General features: G+C 37.9%; 1 pseudogene; it reads right to left on the bottom strand.

Annotated features, from left to right (window-relative positions):
* Positions 1 to 477: 477 nt before the first annotated feature.
* LOC141373077 (small ribosomal subunit protein uS2-like) lies at positions 478 to 2,519 on the bottom strand (annotated as a pseudogene).
* Positions 2,520 to 12,417: the final 9,898 nt, after the last annotated feature.

Raw genomic sequence — 12,417 nt, 5'->3', positions numbered from 1 at the left:
TTAGTGTATTTTCCACTCTTCTCTCTTTTGTTAATGTCTTTATGTCCTGTTCATGAAATCTTTGCTACTTCATGGTCACAAAGATATTCTACCATGTTATTTTTAAGAAGTCTTATTTTGCTTTCAAATTTAAACCTATAATCTACCTGAAGTACACCCATATGTATATTTAGTTGAGCCAGCATCATTTATTGAAAATACAACTTTCGGTGCAACTGAGTGGCTCAGGTCATGATCTCAGGATCCTGGAATCGAGCCTTGAGTTGCGCTGTAGGCTCAGAGGGGAGTCTGCTTCTCTCCCTCTCCCTCTGCCCTTAGCCCCACTCATGCTCTCTTTCTCTCAAATAAATAAATAAAATGTTAAAAAAAAAGAGACTACACTTTCTTCACTGATCTGTAGTACATACTCATGTACATACACAAATCCCACTTGGGTTTGATTAAAATTATACCAAATCTAACATTGACTTGGGGAGAATTGACATCTTTATAATATTTCCAATCTGTGAACTTGCTGTATCTATTTATTTAGGTCTTCTTAATAATAATTCATAATTTTCTTACCTTTTTTAGTTCTGCGAGTAAAAGTCTCACACACAGCTCATTAGAATTGTTTCTGGGTATGACTGTATAAACGGTATCATTTAAAATTCTTCCAGTTTTCTAATTTTTGCTGATACATAGAAATACAAATAAATTGTGTATATTGACCTTGTATCCAGCCACATTATACTTTCTTTCTTTTCCTTCTTTCTTTTTCTTTCTTTCTTTCTTTCTTCCTTTCTTTCTTTCTTTCTTTCTTTCTTTCTTTTTCTTTCTTTCTTTCTTTTTTCTTTCTTTTTCTTTTTCTTTCTTTCTTTCTTTCTTTTTCTTTCTTTCTTTCTTTCTTTCTTTCTTTCTTTCTTTCTTTCTTTCTTTCTTTCTTTCTTTCCTTTCTTCTTTCCTATTCTTTAAGATTTTATTTATTTATTTGAGAGAGAGAGACAGAGATAGGGAGAGAGAGCACAGGCAGGGAGAAGAGGGAGAAGCAGGCTCCCCACTGAGCAGGGAGTCCCATGCAGGGCTCGATCCCAGGACACGACCTGAGCTGAAGGCAGACGCTTAACCGACTAAGCCACCCAGGTGCCCCTACAAACATATTTTCTAAGGATCTTTAGTTTTACTTCTTCCTTTCCAACCCTTCATTCTTTCTCTTTTCTCCATTTTTATATTGGTTAGGATCTCTGGTACCATGTTAGTGTACATGGTGATAATGAGCATCCATGTCTTGATTTCAGAGGGAAACTATTAACAGTTCACTATTAAATATGTTGCTTGCTACAGTTTTTTTTTTATAGATACCATTTATAGATTAAATATGCTCCTTTCCACTCCTAGTTTGTATGGATTTTTAAAAATATCATGGGCATTAAATTTTATCAAAGGCCCCCAATTGTGTAAGATCTAATTTCTATAATAAACACCTTATTCTTTATCACTCATAGTGATTGTGCTTCTGTGATTGAACCCTGATGTGTAGTTTTCTTCTTAATCCAACCCAAAAGTCTTTGTTTTATCCGTTTATTTTCCATCAACCTTATTTCCATTTTCTGTCTGTGGAAGAATAGACTCAAATGGTTCCTACCCTTCCAGTGGCCTGCGCAGTGGGAGTCGCAGACCAGGCTTCATGGCAGGTTGAAGCTGCAGGCTGCAGCAGTGGACAGGCTCAGAGGGCACCTGCGCCGGCGGACCAGTCTGTGACCTTGGGTTGAGTAGCAGTAAACCCAGGAGCTGGAACAGTCCATTCGCCCTGAAATTCCTCCTTGGTCCTGGCCTTCTCAGCGGCCGCCTGCTCTTCCTTCTCCACCACTTCAGGATCTCCGTGGAAGTAGACATCAGGCATGACCACCCACGGGTGTTCTAAGGAGACAATGCCAGGCACGGCACTAAACTTCCCGGCCGGCACCCAGCGCACCAGACCTGCTGAGCGAGCTCCCTTGATGTTGCAAGGGATGGCAGGGTCTGCATCGCACAGAGGAGAGTCCGTATCACAGAGAGCAGTGGTGTAGACAGGTTAACATAAGGCGTCTGTGCTGAGAGGCTGGAGGACAGCCCTGGGATCGGTAGCCACCAGAAGTCTTGGCTCCTTGAAGGCGAGATCTCGTTAGTGAGGGTTCCGGGAGGGAAGCGGCCAACGGTAGGAGTGGATCCCGTGGCAGCAGCGAAGTTCAGCACAGCCCCCTGGCCAGTAGTCCTGGAGGATGTGACAACTGACATCAGCTGGGTTTTCCATGGCAACAGTGGCTTAAGCTGTGAGCAGAAATTTCTCCCAGGTTCTCTTCCTGAGAGAAATGATGTAGATGCCATCACTTTTCCTTTTGTAGATGTACTGTTCCATTTGGAGGTCAAGGTTGGTGCCACCGAAGTGGGCTCCTGCTGCAAGGAATGTGAAGACATCCTCCTCTTTCATGGCAGAACACGCAGCGATCTGGACGTTGTGAAAGCTTCCCTTTAAGTTACCACAAGAACCCAGGACATTATGCAAGATTCCCTTTGAGTTAGCATGGGAACCCAGAACAATGTCATATGGACTGTTCTACAAGTAGCTTGGAAAGGCTGAAAGCCTTTGTCTTTTAATTGGATCTTGATGGTTTACATTTCATATATGTAGATTTAAAGTTATCTTTCTTCTTTTCCATTTGTTCTGCCTATTCTACGTTCAATTTTCTCTCCTTTTTTGATTTCTTTTGGATCAAATACTTTATTATTCCATCCCCCTCCCCTTGTATTATGTTGTTATATATTTTTGCTTTACTTTTAGTACTTATCCTAGAGGTTACAATATGCACCTTTGACTTACCGAAGTCTAAGATAAATTACTACTTTTATTACTTCTTTGAAAATGCAAGGAATTTAAGGTCCTTCATTTATATCCCTTACGATTTTTTAAAAGATTTTATTTATTTGAGAGAGAGAAGGAGAGAGAGAGAGATTGCAGAAGTGGGGTGGGGCAGAGGAAGAGGGAGAAGCAGACTCCCCCTGAGCAGGGAGCTGGACATGGGGCTCCATCCCAGGACACTGGGATCATGACCTGAGCTGAAGGCAGCTGCTTAACTGACTGAGGCCCCCAGGCACCCCAATATCCCTTATGTTTATGTGTTGTTTTCATGTCTTTTAATTCCACATCTATTTAAAACCCCATAAGGCATTGCTATTGTTTTATACGGTCCATATTTATTTGGTTTTACTGGGATATTTCACCCTATTGCTCTTCATTCCTTTCATCTGAATCCTTTAGTGTGGGTCTGCTAGTGACTAATTTTCTGATTTTGTCTCAACTCTTTATTTCATCTTCATTTTTAAACAATATTTTCATTGGACATTGTATTGTAGATTGGTAGTTATTTCCTGTGTTTTGAAGATAATAATGATGCACATTTTTTCTTTCTTCTTGCTATCATCGGACTTGCCAGGAGTGTATCTGTTTAAACCTTTTGATGTTTTCTATTTCCTTAGTTTCGGTCTTTCCTTTATTACACATTCCCCTTTCCTCCTGTCTCTCAGTTCATTTTGTCCTTGTATAAGTTTGTTACTATTCATTCCTTTTTTAAAAAGATTTATTCATTTGAGAGAGAGAGAGAGAGAGAGAGAGAGAGGCAGACTCCCCACTCCCCACTGAGTGCGGAACCCAACCCAGGGGGTTGGATCCCATGAAGCGGAGATCATGACCTGAGCCGAAATTGAGAGTCTGATGCTCAACCGAGTGAGCCACCCTGATGCCCCTCATTCTCTTTTAATAATAAAAGTATTTGGCTGAAACATAAGCCAGTTGATTATATTATTAATATATTAATATCTCTGTTTTTTGTCTGTTAAATTCTGAAAGAGGTTTATTAAACTCTACCATTATAATTGTGTGTGTGTGTGTGTCTGTCTGCGTGTGATTCAAACTAAGTTCTGTATTGCTAGGTGTTCTTGCATTTTGGCATTCTGTAATATTATTTGGTGCATAAAAGTTTATTAAGATTATTATTATTTTGTGGAGTTCACCTTTTATCTTTACATAATGTTCCTCTTTTTCACACTTAATGTTTTGGCCTTAATTTTTCTTTACCTAATGTTAATATTTTCACTCATTTTTGTTTTCACTTAGGCCAGTCAAAAATCCTAAATAAACTGTAGTACCTAGATCCTTGCTCTACACTAGGTTATGTGGGAGGTTTGAGCAGACCTGTGCAAAAGACAGTTTCTTGCTTCCAGGAACTTCCTTTTAATTTTACTAATGGCATATCCTATTAAGATTCTTGTTTTAACATATACATTTTTTTCAGCAAGTCTCCTGATGTATTTTCATCAAAGAGTATAAACTAGAAAATCTGCACAACAAATATCTAACCTTTGCAATAGTAAAATAAATTATTAATATAGATAGCACTATTAGATTTAAAATTATAATAACGGACATATTACACATGGGAATGTTGAGTGACTTTCTGGAATAGGGGTGCCCAATCAACAGAAATGGCGGCAGTGAGCTTTGCTAAATCGAAGGTACTTCTGTAAGGCTGGTGGTAGCTATATGGATGATAACAGTGATTTCCTTTAATAATCAGGGTTATTTCCAAGGTACAACTAATGTTAAAATCATGTTTGCCTTCACACAGGAATAGAATAAGAGTCTTTAAGTTCTTTGAAAACTTGTAAAGGAATGTAGCAAATTTTATTACCACCAAGACTTAAAATCTGTATACTATATACAAGTATGATGACATTGATGAAAGACTACTTCTTCTGTAGAGGGTCACAGATACACTAAATTTTTTTTCAACTTATCAATTGTTTTTTGTTTTTAAGTAGGCTCCACACCTAGCATGGAGCCCGGTGCGGGGCTTGAAATCATTACCCTGAGATCAAGACCTTAGCTGAAATCAGAGTTGGAGGCCTGACTGACTGAGTCGCCAAGGCAGGCACCCCAACATATCAGTTATTTCTAACCGCCACAAATAGACTTTTAAGTGCACCAGAAATTTGTCAAAACAAGATTAACACTAGGAAGTTGCTAATAATCTTATATAGAATTACAGAGCAGAATTTAGAACTTACAGCAGAAGAGAACACACTATCTTACAAATATAGAAGAAACAGATATAAATGCAGTCAATTTCATTTCTGAGAGTCAAAAATAGTCAATCCTAACTTATCCACATGTAGTTTCCACCTTAGTTATCTTGAGGGAGAATTTTTTTTTTTTAAAGATTTTATTTATTTATTTGAGAGAGAGAGACGCAGCGAGAGGAAACACAAGCAGGGGGAGTGGGAGAGGGAGGAGCAGGCTTCCCGCCCAGGGGATCGACCAAAGGCAGATGCTTAAAGACTGAGCCACTCAGGAACCCCAAGGGAAAATGTTTTAAACTCAGGCTGCTATCACTAACAACACAATCACTAACTACTCAGAAAATGTGAAGTTTTCCTTATTACTGGTACTTAATACAAATTAACATCAACTTTAGCTTTTAGCAATCTGCTGCTGGGGGAATGTTGCTAGAGGCCACCCAGACAAAATGTAATTCTCACACTATATCCCAAAGCAAATGTGATTTATGGATTATTTGCAGTTTTGGATATAATCTTTATAGCATGAAAATGACTTGGAGTTGTCTAAAGATTTGTTTTTAGTAAAGGATACTCAAGAATGAACCCTTCCTAAAGAGATAGCCCTCCTATGGAAGTAGGCAGTTGCCTACAAAATATTTTGAGGCGATATGAAATGTGTGAAAAATAAGACCCTAGGATATTTTTCAAAAAGCAAACACTTTAGACTATAAAATCAAATGAACACATTCCCTGTAAAATGTGTATTATAGTTACATGGGAACATTATACACTTACATACTTATAGTTTTGCCATTGTTTTTAGGAAATTATTTTCAGCATCAGCTTTTAAGCCACACAAGAATATTGGCTTTATTTATTTTGACATCATTATTTTAAATCACAAATGACATGGCCCTGTTCAGTTATTTTTTATCATTTATCACACCTAGCTCTGATAACTTTGGGTCATCTCCAAAAATCTGGTCTTCCCTTAAAGAATGAAGATTTGCTACCATGATGATATTTTAGAAATGTGTTTAGGGTGCATAAGTAAATCTCAAAAACATGGTATAACTTAGAAGAAGGCTTGTTTTTACCAAAGTGACTACTTGGAAAGTAATGTTCATTTAGATTATCAGGTGAAGGAGAAAAAAATCTCATTATTTCATCATACCTCACAGTTCTTCCATCCAGAAATGGGAATATTGCCGCATTTGCAAATACTACCATTAAAGCACGCATAAATAATTTTGGAAGTTACCCTCCCTCCCTATTAGTATGTAATTATGGGTTTCAAACCCCCAGACTTGCTTGAGGGCTATCTTGACAGAGTATACAACGGAATGGAATATGAATTTGGTACATTTTGATGAAGGCTAAGGAGGGAATATACTAATTCCAAGGTGGAGTAGGCAACAGTAAGAAAATCCAGAATGAGAGGACATAAACCCTACTGAAATGGTTATAGATTAGGAGAAAGATGTTAAAACACAAGACTTCCAAGAGTCTAAGCTGACTATCTTGGGGCAAGTCATAGAACCTTAGATATCTTTTTAAAGTCTCAGGCTCCCAATATTAAAATAACATTCTCATTTTAACTGTTTCACAGGATAGTTGGGAGGAGAAACGAAAACTATGCCTGACTGCTTTTGTAAGCCGTGAAATGCTTTGGAATTTGAGGCATCATTACAGTAATTGCAGACATCATCATCATAAAAGGACAGGGATGCATGAGTGAGAGTGCTAGAAGTAGTAATATTAAAGGCAGTAAGATACAAAGTTGTGAGAAGTAAAGTGCCTTCTACACAGAAACGTGGTTAAAATTATTTTGTAAATAGAAACTTTGTTTACTTAGTGGCAGAGAGATCATTCAATCCTCAAGACAGCCCCATAAAGTAGGTATCATTTCCATTTTAAAAATTAAGAAACTGAAGCTAAGAGAGGTTAAGAAACTTGCTAAAAGCCACATGGGTCTAACGTAGTAAAAACCAGGTTTCAAACCGGTTATTTTAATTCCAAATCCAGTGTACTTTTGTGTCTCATTAACATTACATTGTGTGTTCACCACACAAGTTTAAGCCTCAGAGGATATCCTATGCATTGTATTAAGTTTTAATACATTAATTACTTGAAATGCATTTTACGGTACTTTTGCAAGACGTACCATGCGGGCACCACTGGATGGCAGAGGCAGAGGCAACACGAAAGAGGAGGAAGGAAACACAAGAGAAAGGGGTGACTGGAAGCTGAGTGAGGAGCGCCGCAAAAATGGTTATTACTGTTGAATATTACAGAGGGAGCATAAAGTGGCTGAAAAGCAGCTAATGAATTTACTAATGAATATCAGCAGTGGCCCTGGTTAAAAAAAAAAAAAAACTTTAACAAAGCAAGGGCAATAAAAAACCCCAAAAACAAAACAAAGCAAAACAAGAAAACAAAGCAAGGGCAATGTCCGATTATTCTCGATTAAGGGATGAATAGAGATGAAGAGGCTGGTTATGAAAGGATGATTCAAATAAATTGCCTGTATAGAGAAGTTAGGACAAAAGAAGGAAACCAATGGAAAGTGAGGGTTTTCTTTAAAATCAAATTTTAATTACTGAAGCAGGCATATATTCTTCTTGTAAAATCTGAAACACCACAGATAAAGCTAAAGTCCCCTTTCACCACTGCTCCTGATCCCCATCCTGTTAGCAATGTAATGTTTATCCTTCCAGTCCTTTCTGTGCACATTTATATATATATATATCACTGTAGGAAAAAGTTTAGTTTAGATAAAAGGTGCTATATTCCATATTTACCTGTTTTATGATTTTTTCATTCAACAACAGCTCTTGGAGTGTAATGGCACAAATAGGTCTAGCTCTGTATTTATGAACATTTAGGTTACTTCCAATTTCACTATTATCAACAATGCCTCAAATGAACATTGTGATGCATGCCTCCTTGAGCATAAAAGGATTTTTCTAAGGGAGATACCAAGAGTGGCATTGTTGGGTCTTGGGCATGGATATTTGAAAATTTTACAAATATTGCCAAATTGCCCTCCGAAGTGGCCAGATTGGTTAGCCCTCCTACCAGCAGTGTTTCTTTCTGGTATTTTTAAAAACAAAAACATTTTTGTTTCTGATTACAAAAGGCTCACAACAGAAAGGAATGGATGCCTTAAACATTATTTTAGTGTGAGACTTTACATATTCACATACTACGAGGAGAGTCAGAGAAGATGCTGCATGGAGAACATTAGACCCCTGAGGAAATGTTCGAAGTTCAAAGTTTGGAGCATCAGTGAAAGGATCAGTCCTAGATGGAAGAAGGGGCTCCTAGTTCTTTCTTTTTATGGCCATATGAAGTAGAAAGCAAGGTAGAAGGGTTGGGATGGCCGGGGGTGGGGGGGTGGGGGGGTTGGGTACTGAAAATGCAGACACATTTTAAAATAGGTTATACCGGGACAACGGGAAGGCAGGTGACTGGGACACTGTTTCTCAAAATGTGTTTGAGGAACACTGACTCTGCCAAGATGAGCAAAAAAATAAAAAAAAAGTGTTAAAAAATTATGGTAAATTCTTCTTACTAAATCCTGCTTTTGGAGAATTACAACATATCGACATATTCAAGGCTCTGAAAAAGACAAAGTTGTTTAATTCAGCATTTCCCAAACTTTCTCAGCAATAGAACCTTTTCCTTTGTGTAAAAGCAGTTAATACACTGCTGAACCGGTCATCTGTGAAATATACTTTGGGAATCATTGGACTAGTGATAATTTGAAGAAATGGGCAACAAATGAGTGTCCAGCTTGTCTTCACAAAATTAATTTATTTGAAAACAAAATGAAACCAAAAATACACAATTTAACAAACATCCATGTACTAACTCCTTAGAATTAAAAGGTTAAGATTAAATTACATTAAGTTTTTAATGCTTATTTTTCTATTATAGAAATAATATATATTCATGAAACAAATTTGGGAAGAAGAGGAAAGATGGGAAAAAACTACTCCATCATTTTACCACCTTAGTAAAACCATTGTTGATGTTTTGAGGCAGTTACTTTATCGTGATTTCTATTAGGTTTTTTATTGTTTACATCATTATAATAACAGTATATAATTTTGTATCATGTGTTTACATTGTATTGTAAGCACTACTGTACATCATCATGGCTGCCTTTTTTAATGGCTGCATAATATTCCAAGTGGATAGTTGACTAACCATTCTCTTTGGTTTTAGAATTTACACTGTTGGCGACTCCTTCTTTTTTGGCTTTCATATGAAATACTGCAATGATTACACGGGAGCATAAAACTCCTTATTTACAGTTATTTTCTTAGGACTTATTTGCCAAGTAGAATAATATAGTTCAAAGGTAATGTACATTTTAAAGGGTTTTGAAAAAATATTGCCTATTTGTTTTGGGGGGGGCAAGGGGAAAGGTTGCATCATCAGTAATATATTATAGTGCCTATTTGTGGGCCCCTGGGTGGCTTAGTTGGTTAAGTGTCTGCCTTTGGCTCGGGTCATGATCACGGGGTCTTGGGATCGAGTCCTGCATCGGGCTCCTTGCTCAGTGGGGAGCCTGCTTCTCCCTCTGCCTGCAGCACCCCCTGTTTGTGCTCTGACAGATAAATAAAATCTTAAAAAAAAAAGTGCCTGTTTGCTCTGTTTCCCTCCAATTTAATTCAGATTTCAATTTGTTAGCACTGGTCCATTTTTTTCCAGCTGATGGACATTCACAAATCCTAATCTGTCATTTATTGCATTATCTATCCCCACTGGTTTTGAAACCCATTACAGATCTGCTAAACATGTTACATATTTCTCCATCTAGGCAGTGAATAACATTTTTTCATAAAATGTTAAGAACAGAGTCCAAAGGAAGATAGTAAAGACCATGTTTACATGTATCAATTTATCAATACTCTTTGGATATTGTTTAAAGAGCTTCAATGGCAGCTTCATCAACATTTTGATTATGACTAATAAAAGATACTTAGGTCACCTAACTGTAGTATCTTAGTCTACTTTTTTCCATCTTGTTCACAATGATTTAATAGAAAACTCTGACAAATGGAGTATTAGGGATGATTTCTCTTTGGCTTTTCCCCTCATGATTCCAGGCTGTATTTTACACATTTTTGTGTACCAGAGCCTAGCACAGAGCTTGCTTGATACATAGTACACAGATTCTCAATAACAGTTTATTTGAATGATATGCTTAATTTGGCATGAATTTAATGAACCTCTGTTGTCCACCATAGTTCCAAACCATTAATAAACATACATGTTCATTTAGGAATGGCAAATGTTTAATGGAAAGAGTACTTGGGAAAAAAAAGATTTTATTTATTTGAGAGAGAGAGAGTGGAAGGAGGAGCAGAGTGAGTGGGACAAGCAGACTCTGTGCTGAGGATCCTGAGGTCATGACCTGCGCTGAAATCAAGAGTTGGTTGCTTAACTGACTGAGCCACCCAGGTCCCTGCCCCCGCCTCAAAGAGCACATTTTATAATTAGAAGTCCCTGTAAGTTGGCTTTGCAACTTACAAGTTGGTAACTCTGTAAATCCAGACCTTACTCAGTTTGTTCATCTACAAAATGGTGATAACCCATCTTCCTTACTTTCCTCATAGGGTTCTTAGAAGAATTAAAGTGTTTTTCTCTAAAGGGAAATCTGATCATGTCCTTACTTGGACTTTTTAAGACCCTGTAATAACTTTTTATTGCCCTCAAGAAAGAGTTAAATCCTTTAACGTGCCAGAGACTTCTGTGATCACCATTCTAACAATGAAAGCTCTCTTTCGCTGCAAGGCCTTTTGCACAAGCTGTCTGCCTTGCCTGTAAAGCTATTTTCTGCACCCTTCTATGTTGATTACTACTAGCAGCAATTCTACTAATAGCAATAGCTAAAATCCACTGAATTCCTACTAAGCATGGGACACTCTACATATAGTGGTTTATATTTTATCAAGTAGATACTATTATCTGTTTTACAGATAAGGCACAGAGAAGTGAAGCAACTTACCCAGAGTAACACAGCTATTAAGCCTCAGCTTACAAATTCACATCTGTCTGAATTCAAAGCAGATGTTCTCAACTTCTACTATTATGGTATCAACTTTCTCCAGAAAGTCTAACATCTTTAACATCCTCTAATAGCCAATGTGGTAAGATTAGCACTTAAGGCACTGCTTTATAATTGCCTGTGTACTTTATGCGGGGCTCTGCAACCAGAGGGATAAACAATCCATTTTAACTCAGACAAGACTGCATCTAGTTTACTTTTGTTTCTCCAGCTCCTAGCAGTTCCTGCTACACATAATGGGCATTAATAAATATTTGCTGAATAAATAAATCTGTGAAAGTGTTTTTAAACAAGACATAAGACAATGTTATTTTTGAATTTAGTTAAGGAACATCACCAGGCTTACCAGTTTGTGATGTATGGGATCCACTTTCCCCCCCTTTTGCAGTGTAGTACACTTGCTTATATCCGTTCTTCTGTGATCTCTTTTGTTTGCCACAATTCCTTAAATACTATCGACAAATATTCCCCATTCACAACTGCGATACTGTCTTCTGAGAAAATCTTTTACAGAGGAGAAAAACTAAAATGTTAAAATTACTTTTCCCTTCATAGCAAGGGAAAACTTTTTTTTTTTTTAAAGTACAGCGCAGCAAAACATTAGAGATCTCTAAGGGAAAAACTATCTTTTAAAAATGAACTTCAAATCAAGACTAGGCTGATTGGAGAAAAGCAACCTAGCACATTTATAAATGAAACGTTCTGGCGCTGCCTAGGCAGTGTTGTCCCCAGGTGGCATCTTATTTTTCATAATATTTTACTGAAGCCTTTCAGTAATATAAATAGAGAAAACAGGTGCTGCACCGAGCAGGGGGTTTGTCCAAATCAACCTTTTTTGGCTCAGTTTTTTGATAGAAGGCCCAGAACTTAAGGTAATCAGTCCTGCAGCTCATCACCTTCAAGGAGAAGGAAAAAGAAGATGGTGAAAAAAGAGGGAGAGGAAGTGTGGCAAACAGATGAAACTATACTTCATACAGAGCAAGGGCTTGGCCTCCTTCCCAAGGTGCGGCCCCTCAAACTGACCGTTTACATTCTGTTAATTTTGTCTTTTCAATGAAAAAAGGACGCCTGGTTTTATAAGTAAGAGGATATACAAAAGAGGAAGGTATTCGTCTCGTGAGAACTTCACCACCCCGATCAGCTTCTGGGAAGGCCACCGCGAACAGCCCATCCAACCGCCGGCTCGCTCTCGGATGCCCCGGGGGCCGGACGCCTGGCGAGGGTTCCCCTCGCGCTCCCGCTACCCACAAGCCACCGCGCCTCGG

The sequence above is a fragment of the Callorhinus ursinus genome, unplaced genomic scaffold, assembly GCF_003265705.2.
Source record: "Callorhinus ursinus isolate GAN/ISIS: 27379988/994484 unplaced genomic scaffold, GSC_fseal_2.0 scaffold7, whole genome shotgun sequence".
NCBI lineage: Eukaryota > Metazoa > Chordata > Mammalia > Carnivora > Otariidae > Callorhinus > Callorhinus ursinus.
Note: the sequence above shows the minus strand (reverse complement) of the source record. Positions and strands in the feature narration are given on the sequence as shown.